Source organism: Sturnus vulgaris, chromosome 1 (genome assembly GCF_052056855.1).
Source record: "Sturnus vulgaris isolate bStuVul1 chromosome 1, bStuVul1.hap1, whole genome shotgun sequence".
NCBI lineage: Eukaryota > Metazoa > Chordata > Aves > Passeriformes > Sturnidae > Sturnus > Sturnus vulgaris.
The window spans coordinates 125,656,643-125,667,180 of NC_142243.1; positions in this window are offsets into that span (position 1 = coordinate 125,656,643).

The window sequence follows — 10,538 nt, forward strand, 5'->3', positions numbered from 1 at the left end:
CTGTAAGACATGGGCCCCAACCACAAAGCTCTTAATCAGAGCAGCCCAAAACTGATTTTGCAGATACAGGCATTGCTTTGCTTAATTTGGAGAGAGGTAAACTATCACTGTGGTCATCAGGAGTTTTTTCCAAACAAATCTGAAAATGCTTCACTATGTTTGCAGGTATTTTGTGTGACATTACACCAATGTAGTTTCCACAGATTTCTGTATGTGGGCTAAATAAGGCAGAATTAATGCTTCACTTGTGGTGCTCTGCAAGTAGGTTTCCTCTTTCCCTGTTGTCTTCTTCCCTGCTCTTTCTCAATATGTTAAAAAATACTGCACTTGTCAAACTTTAATCTTTATTTCCTAGCATTCAGTCCCACCAGCCTCTCCTCCAACCCATTTTCAGCTTATTTATCCATCCATTCAACCATCTTAATCCATTGCAACCTCTCACCTCTTTGTTCTCTGTAGCCACCTCTGACTGACAGGATTATGAAGATCACAGAACCATTAGCTTGGAGATCCTGAAAATCATGTGCAGCTGTCAACCCCACACTGCCAAGTGTACCACTAAACCATAATTATCAATATGTACTGTCTAAAAATAAAAAACATTGTTGGGTGTTGTGGTTTGATGCTGGCCTGATGCCAGGCATCCACCAAAGCTGTTCACTCACTCTCCTCTGCAATGGGAGAGAGAAGGGACAATACAACAAAGAGTTCATGGGCTGAGATAAGGACTTGGAGAGATCACTCATCAAATACCACCATAGGCAAAACAGGCTTAATTTAGAGATATGAAATGAATTTATTACTAATAAAATGAGGGCAGGATAATGAGAATTAAGTTAAGCCCTTAACCTTTCCCCTACCCCTTCCTCCTTTCAGTGCTGCCTCCTACCCAATGACACTGGGAGACAGGACATGGGGGTTAGGATCAGTTCACCACCCATGACTTCTGCTGCTCAGGGAGAGGAGTCCTTCCCCTGTTCCACTGTGGGGTTCATGAAGTTCTCCATGAACTTCTCCAATATGAGTCCATCTCATGAGCAACACTCCCTGTGACCTGCTGCAGCATGAGTCCATCCCATGGGCAACAGTCATCCCCAGACTGCTGCAGTGTGGGTCACTGTTCCATGCAGTGCAATCCTTCAAGGACAAGCTGCTCCAGCATAGGAGCAGGGCCCTCTCTCCACAGGTCTCCCATGAGCTCACAGCCTCCTCTCCTGCATGGGGAGGCATGGGGCTCCTCCATGGGCTGCAGGAGGATCTCTGCATCCCCATGGACCTTCATGTGCTGCAGGGGCAGAGCTGCTTCACCATGGCCATCACCACGGGCTGCAGAGCAATCCCAGCTCTGGTGCCTGGAGCACCTCCTGCCCCTCCTTCTGCACTGACCTTGCAGAGTTGTTCCTCTTACATGTTCTCACTCCACTCTTCTCTGGCCACAATTAAAACTGTGCACCAACTTCTTGTTCTTATTTCATTACCGTGGCCAGTGGAATGTCCATCTCTGGAGCCACTAGGGATTGGCTCTACTGGACATGGAAGGAGCTTCTAGCAGCTTCTCACAGAAGCCACCCCTGCAGCCCCCCACTACAAAAAATCCAGGCCATGCAATACCAATACATCAGGCAACACACAGATAAACAGAAAAGACAAAATAGTAATCAAAAATATACAGTGACTCCATTTTGGGCCATAGTATATTGGGTAAGCAGACTGAAAGCAAAATACACCTTACAGATTGAGCTTCTCTTTTATTTCTATGCAATCTCAGTGCAAATTTTACTAACAGCATAATATCTGCTGTTAGTTTGCTCTTTGCCTTTTGTGAGAGGGTTGTCCCAGTGGCTTTTGAACATTTATACCTGGTGAGGCAGGTACCAGCCCCATACAGAACTGCTATACTGACACTCCAGCCATAATATGCATATCCATTTTTCAACCTTAAAATTGATCAAACCTTTCAACAATTTCAACAATTAACCTTTTGTTATAAAGACAATTTTTCACTGAAAATATTTTGCTTTTGCAGAAGAATTCCTCTTTAAGAGCAGAGGGCAGAAATGCCACAACTGGAGGGGAGGAAATAAGGAAGAGTTTCACAGAAAATTATATCACTGAGCTCAGTATCATGGCCAGGTGTCCCACATTTGTAACACTAATTTAGTCCACTAGTCCTGAACGCAGCCTTTGTCCAGAAAAAAGTCTCCACTGCTGAAATTGCTACAGATTAATGTTGTATTTAATACTGTTTCTCCTCTTTCTTCTCCATTTGTCTTATTGCCATGTCATCAAAAGCCCATGGAATTGAAAAAGCAAATCCAGTGGCTGTAGAGAAAGTACAGGATAATCCCTTTAGTTCCACCTAAGGAAGGGAAGTGGACACTTCTAAGGGAGTTATATTCTATGTTTAAGTGAGCAGATATACTCTGCAGACATGCCTAAAATGGTAAGGAAGGACCAAGTAATCAAAAGAGAAATGGCCAGGTGTATTCAAAAGTTGCAGATCATGAACATCTTTGGATAAAAGGAGTGAAGGAAGTTTATACTCTGCTCTCATTTCTCCGGACTGATCTGTTTACTGCCAATCTTTTGTTGAAATAGTGTAGGATTTTTCTTCCAACACACTAAACTCAGATTTGTTTATAGCAAGGAGTCTCATTATTTTAACATTCTAATTAATGTCCTCATGGAAGGTGCTTATTATTATTGGCTCTACCACGTCTGTAATTCTGACAAATTAACAGATTGAGGGAGACTGTGTTGATGTTGCCTATAGCTGTTTGTGGCTTTCCCATTTGAAAGAGTATATTAAAGTTGGATCCAGATTACAAATGTTTAATCTGGCAAAGACATTTGGTGGCCTCTAAAACAAATATTGTGTCATTAATATAGCAGTATCCGTAAATGGGACTGGCGACATATAATGCTGCGTCTGTGGATATTTTCAAACTCTGTTTGGGATCCTTAACTAACCCCGTTCTGCCTAGGTAGTTCCACCTCTTCAGTACCTAAATGCAACAAAATAAGTTGAGACTGTATTTTTAGTGTTAACTCTAAATTCTCAGGAGTTTGTGGTTTTTAAATGAATCCCTTAGTATTATCTGGACTTAGACTTCTTTTGTGGTTCAATAGAAAATACACAGTATTCAGTTTTTCACTTTTTGTACATTTTTTACAATGGCATTAAAAATAGTGAAGCCTTTCAAGTTTATTCAAGTTGACATGATGAACCATAATTACATTGTTTAGCACAGTTTATTGTATAAATACAAGCTTACAATTTTTTGAGTGAATTTTGATCCAATGCCAAAACAGTTCTTTGAACTTTTTAGGCTGATTTTTGACATGGTATTTAAAGATGTATCATCTGCATCCAAACCACAGAGCTATTATAATGTTGCTACAGGAAAGAGGTGTGAGCCAAAATGATATGAATATTGAAGTTAGGAAAAAATTACTGCATAGTAACTGATGGCAAAAAACCAACCAAACAAAAAAAACAAACCAAAACAAACCAAAAACAAACAAACAAACAACCAAAAAAAACCGACCAAAAAAAAACATGGTCAATTTTATTAATTTTCTACTACCAAAGCAGAAAATTTGAATCTCTTTTGCAAACAGCACCCTTTATGGACTGTGTGGAATAGCTGCTTCACTGCAGGAAGCACAAAATGGCAGGCCAGTATTTCGGGCTTTTACTGCTAGAAAGGCAGCAGTGAAACCCACCACCAGTGGCAAACCCCCAACATCTTTGCTTACAGTTTGCTTTGAAGCATTCCATATCACAAGACATGTTAAATTTATTCCTTATGGGAACAACAGAAGTCAACCAGTGAAATTAGTTAGGTAGTAATCTCTTGCAAAGTATTTAATCATCTGTCAGGTAAAATCATTGCTTAGGAACCTTCCATTTTGTTTTCCATACTATCCTCTCTTTGCTTTTATCTGACTCCTATTTGTCTTTTCAAGATCTCTTTTGTGTATGCACATAATTTTATAAAGTTGGCCAACCTCCTGAAAAAGTGAGGACAAAATCTTGAAACCTTTGAGAAGTTCCATACTCTTTCAAGAAGCTATAAAGAAACTCTTAGTAAATGGAATTATAAATACAAACTCTATTAAGGAAGCATTTGTTCTATGGAAGGGGAGAGGAGGATATGTGTTGTAAAATAGAAATCATGTTTATACAGTGGATGTGTAATTTTTATGGCTATCAGATGTCATGTGCATCCTTTTGTAAATAATTCACACCTTCTGTCCTTTCAGATAGTTTTAAAATAGCAAATACTGCTTTGCAGGTACTTTTCTTTGAAGATCTTGCTAGACTGAAAGCACAATCATTTTTTGTAGCTCACATTTTTCTGAAGTACAAATAAATTATCTGTTTTAGCTTGAAGCCTCATGGTGAAAAGACAGCAAGGCCCTTAGGAGCAATCAGTAAACAACATGTGAAACTTTTGCTCTAAGGTTTTCTGAAAAATCCTACTGCTATGTAATGAAACTTGGAATATTACATCCAGTGGAAAACAACTTTCTTCCTCTAAACTCCAAACACAACTCCTTCTCTTAATTGCTGCAAAGTCTACTCTTTCTATGTAGTTGACACAAAAACTTCAAATAATTCAGTAAAATATTCTGTATTTCTCAGAAGTGTGAACACAGAAAGATCTTCTGTATATACTTAGGTTCAATTGGCCACTATCCTGGAGACATGGAACAGATTATACCATTTTAATGAAGAGATAAGAATTGAAATTTATCATCACCTTGTCGACAATGATAAACATCTAATTAAAAAAGAGGCACAGACTTTTGTGAATGTTAAGAAAATATTTTAAGAGATAAGAAAGGAGCAACAGAAGCACAAACAGTCACAAGAAAATCAGAAAGCAAAGTCTGGATTATGATGAATATGAAAATTTCAGATTCCTATGAAACATAAGGTCAGAATTTAGAGGGAATTTAAAATTCCGCCTCGTCTTCAGTGGAAGCATTAGGCTATAATGCATTAGCTCGTTATTTTCACTGCAGAAGACATTTAAAAATAAAATAATAAACAAAGCTCTTGGTTTTTCAGTCCTTCACTGCCATCTATTGGGCATAAAGCATGCTGAGTGTTCTTAAAAATTAAAGAACGCTAATGAGCAAAGCAACTTCAAATCAGTGATTCTGTATCAACTTCATCCATGAAAGAAGATGAACTCCCCACAAAGTGGGACCACCGAGCCCCCACCCCTACATATTGTGATGATATCGTAGGAAATGCAAGGGAAAAGCTTACATCTGAAATTGTTATGAAAGTCAAGGAAAAGGTCAGCTGAAGAAGCCCCAGGAGAATGGGAAAGTGGGACATCCTTGAATCATCTCTCTCCCTGTTAAGACAAGCAACGTGGGGCTTTCCCATTTACTAAGAGATCAAAGCAGGAAAATACAGTAAAAACAGTGGGGTTTATTTATATGCTCATTTTTTTAGGTTTTTATTGTCTTGCTTAGAGTAAAAGAAAAGTTTTCTAAAATCCAAACACAAACGTCCTGTTTTTCAAAGACTTCCCTCAGAGCAGACACAGTACCTCTCATTTCTGTTTTCTTTCTGAAGTATAGAATTATGAAAATATTTATAGACATATTTAAATTTGCCCCTCCATTAGGTTAGGTGACCTTGAGTCTTGTAGAAGTCACAGTCATCCTTCTCTCAAGATAACAGTAATAAATTTCTAAGTTCCTTTTATTTTATTCTATCTTGAAATTCTAATTTTGTGAGTATTCTACCTAAATAAATTCTTATCTAGGCAAATTAGATTTAAATATTCTTCACCAATATATGCCAACTGGCAACAATACTGACATCTGGTACATGACTCTCAAACTCATGAAGATTGAGTGCCTTCTAAATTTTGCTCAGCAAAGAGTTACATTTAATTTTAGCATTTACCCCAACTCTAGGTTTCCCTAGACTTGAGTTATCTTTAGATTACTAGGTGTAGGTGTGAGAAGTATGGAAATATACATATTGTCTAAGCCCTGAGTTCTGCTGCGTTTTGATATCAGTTTCAGAAATTTGATCTGTTAGTGTTTTGTGGGGTTCACATTGACTCTACTTTGATTTTGTGTATTGTGCCTGAAGAAGTGAAGAAGCTTTTTTCCTGACAGAAAAGCTGAATATCAGAGCTTAAATTTATCCCTATTATATCTTATCTAGGTATAATCCCTACTCTAATACATTAGAGAGGTTATCTACTAGAAAATTAATTTTCTGACTAATTACAACTCTATAAATGTTATGGAAGAATACACCCACCCCTCAAAAGTAAAACAATATAAGTATTATTATTTTTTTTTTTTAACTAAAACGTTTCTTTGCAGTTAAACAGTAAGTAAGCCCGCCTTTTAAGACAGGTCAATCCAATTGGCCAAAGAAAGCAAAATAATGAGGTAAATGGAAAGACTTCTGGGAAAAGAAACATCCTATTCAGCATTCCCTTATTTTCTAAGAAATGGTTTAGTGAAGATTTTTGAACATTATTTTTAGTAAACCCATCTAGTAAATGCCTAAACATTCCTGAGAAGAATGGAAGGAATCAAATACTCCCCAGGCCAAGGAGGAAAACTGTGAGGTACTTCGATGTACTTTCATCTGTTATGGAAGCACACCAAAAGACAAGAAGCTTTTTTATTTTTCAGAATCTAAAATGCAATTTTTCAGCATTTTCCTGGCCTAAAAACCTCAAGCAATTTAATATGATTTTTTCACGTATCTTCTCAAATATCTTTTTCATTTTCAGACTTATAAAGGAAAAAGAAATAGGGCTGAATAGGGCTGGTTGAAAAGCAGATAGATAATCCATTTATACTGTATTTGCATAAGTATGGTTGTCAGAAAGATAACATAATTTAAGCTTTTCTTTGTTTTGCCCCCAAAACCCTCTTTTTGTACAATAATTTTTGTCCCTTCACAAAGGGATGGAACAACTGCACGTTATAGGTGGGTTTTGGTGACTGTCATCATACACATAAGGCATGTTCTCTTTTCACCTGCATTCTCAGGAGTATGAAAGTAAATATGCAAATAGGGCTTAATGAGGGTCTTGGCTGTGAGACTTTTCCCTCACCCCAGGCATCATCCCGTGGTTAAGCCTTGCTCCAGCCTAGTGCAGGACAAGCAAGAACCTTAGCTCAAGAAGCCTTATCAATTCTTCACCGACTGAAGGCACTCTGAAGCAAGTCTGATGATTTACCACAGCATGTCAGGAGGGCTTTTGGGACAGTTCATCCTGTCACAAGAGGGAGAGCACCCCACTGCCCTGGCACCTACAGTGACCGTGGCACTTGCAAAGAATGTGCATCAGTCATTCACTGGGTTAGAGCACTCAGAGTGACTGAACATGAAGCTCTTGCAGCCTAGACAGAAACAAGAGGCATTTAGTCCTGTGCACTGAATAATAAACTCATACATTTGGGCTGTCTTTCATGCAAAAAAAAGTAAAAAACTTCTTTCTCACGGTGTAGAACCCAACACCTCATCTCCCCACATCAGCCTGCAGCCAACAGATTCACTCCCAGCAGAAACACAAGCCTTCAGAACTATCATATTCATAGATGCATCTACACTGTTGAACAGAAAACATAAGTCCAAAATAACTGGTTTTTTTGGATCATGCATTTTCAAAATAACAAAAAAAAAACTTTTGGAAAATGTTTTGCTCAGACAATATTTGTACTTGGAATATATATTTTAAAAAATAATTCTTTACATCCAGAGGAGAAGCTAGCAGCCTTTGGTGGTAGAAATGGCTACTTCCTCCTCTCCCATTGCAGCAAAACCCACAGATCCAAAGATTTCACTAACCAACAGGTAAACAGCCTCTAATTGCTGTTACGATACTTTGGCCGTCTTTAAATAGCTTATTCAAAAGGATTAAACATAACAGCCTCACTGCCTGTGTTCTCCTGACAGTGAGGTTATTTCTATTTACATGTGCTGGAGGCTGGAACATGACCAGCACAGTTTTTCAAGGCAGGTTTCCTTTTGCTTCCTTCAAAATTTCTTCTGGATTGAGTAAATGGCTCAGAGGTGTTTTATGATGTTTTATACTCTGTCTTTTAAGAAGTAAAGCACAGAACTGCTGTGTGCATGCTTAATCTTCTTTGCTGAATTAAATGAATTAAACCCATACTTAACAATTTAAGCCTGCATCTGGATGTTCTAGATGATGATGAATATCATATTGATGAAGAAGATAAGGCTGGTAGCATATCCCCCTTATGAAATAAAATCTAGTGGCCACATGAAGAAATGAGCGCTGATGTGAATAAGCCCCCATCTAAAAGGAAAGATAACACCTCCCTTTACACATTTGTCTTTTCTGTTGGTTTTGTCATATGCATAATTATTTAAAAAGAGATTTAGTGATAAAAAAGAAATCAATTCTTGAGCCGTATCTACTCTACAACACATGTAGATGATGTTAAATAGCTACCTCAGGTACGGATAACCTAGAGGCTGAAACACAGAAGTCACAAAACTATGTTAAGAGATCAGTAAAGTGAATGTACATGCATTTCTTCATAGAAGCAGATCCAGCTGGATGGCTTCATTTAATGCTCCTCCTTCCTCAGATCTTATCCAGGAAGCAAGAGTCAACAGCTGATTTACATCTATCCTTTTTGTGACTCTTGGGATTTTTCAGGATTCAGCTGCATTCACACTTCAGTCATATCCTTTAATGGAGCAGGGAAGAATAGACAACTGCGTTAACAGGGAGGCTAAAAAGACCCAGCAAATAATTCTACAGGCCCATAACAATTTTATCTTTTACAAATAGCAGTTTCTGTGGCTCATCAGAATGAAATCTAAGCACTTTTTAATTTGAGCCTAAAAGGGTAAACCGAGTTCTCAAGGGATCAAATTTTTCTTTATAGGGCAGACACCTTCCTTCTCAGCTGTCTATACTGCAATGTCTAAAGTGCTGCTGTTAAAATATCTACATATTTTCCTGAAAATAGTTCTCCCTTCATAATAACTTACATTAACCCGAGACAGAAAAAAAGCAAAGAATAATTTCTACAGTAAAGCTGACCAATAAAATAAACATTGAGAAGCCTCTGGTCACACAGCAACTACGTAGGCAGGCTTGGCTATATTATGATAATCTGTTCAAGGAAGAACATATGAAAAATAGCATGAGAATGAACATAGTCTACACCTACATCAGGACCCTGTATGTATGATCAAATAGATAGAATAAACAAGGAGAGCTACCAGCACAGAATATATAATTCTCTGAAAAATTGATTTTTCTTGTTCTTCAAAGTCTAGAATCTCTGTTCCATGAGATTTTTGAACCTACAGCAACTTTTAAATTTATAGATCTTCATATAGACCTTCATATGTGCTCAATTTTACCATTAAAGAAATCCACTGGAGCCTCTTCCTTTGTGGATAAGTTATTTTAGAGTAAATGCTGCTGTTTATTTCCAGTGATTGCAGGTTTCTTACTCAGAAATGTAACAAAATTTAATTGAGAAGAAAGTACTGAAGTTCCTCCAAGTGTAAGAGTGAAAATGAATTCCAACTACACTTGGTTTGGATGTTAGACAAGGACGAGGAGAGTTGTTTGGGTTTAAGCATGTGAAGAAATGGCACAGCCAGTTTGCAAAGATGCAAAAAAAACTAAAAAAGGAAGGGTGGAAAAACACAGGATGTAGAACTGGGACATGGACCATAAAGATTTCCTAATGCAGTGACTACCTCATCTTGATGAATGGTACTTATGTGCTGAGGATTAGGAGCAAGAGTGGTCAATACCAAGATTTGGGTGGCTGAGAGCAGCATGGGACAGATCTGGCTCACTCACAGTAGCAGAGGCAGGTGCTCTGCTGTGGATCTCACTGCAGTGACATGCAATATATACTCAGAAGTAAAAGAAGTTATTTGAGACTACACGATCAGGAACTGCAACTGTGCCTAAAAAAGCTTTGAGAAACAATCCAGAAATCAAGAGTGGGAAATTCAGCATTGTACAGGAATACAAATAAACCACACAAAGCTCAAATTGTTGTTTATGTAAACCATGAAAGCAACTAATTGTTCATTAAACAAATAAAGTTGAGAAGTAATATTTTTTTTTATGAGGGACACTCACTGATTTTGAAACTTTTCATGTATAGTCCAGGTGTGCTATAAAGGAACATTTGAGACAAATCTGATAAATTTTCTACTGTATTTCGTGCAGAGGCTGATATGGTTTTCTAAAAGTCTATGCAAATAAAACAAATAATTTCTTTAAGAAGGAAACTGTCTATTTTTATGCAGCACTAGATACAACTATGCTAATATTTGCAGCAGTGTTTTCCATGGAAGGAAGGAAGGAAGGAAGGAAGGAAGGAAGGAAGGAAGGAAGGAAGGAAGGAAGGAAGGAAGGAAGGAAGGAAGGAAGGAAGGAAGGAAGGAAGGAAGGAAGGAAGGAAGGAAGGAAGGAAGGAAGGAAGGAAGGAAGGAAGGAAATCATGTTTCTTTTTCAAAAATTTGTAAGAAAGCA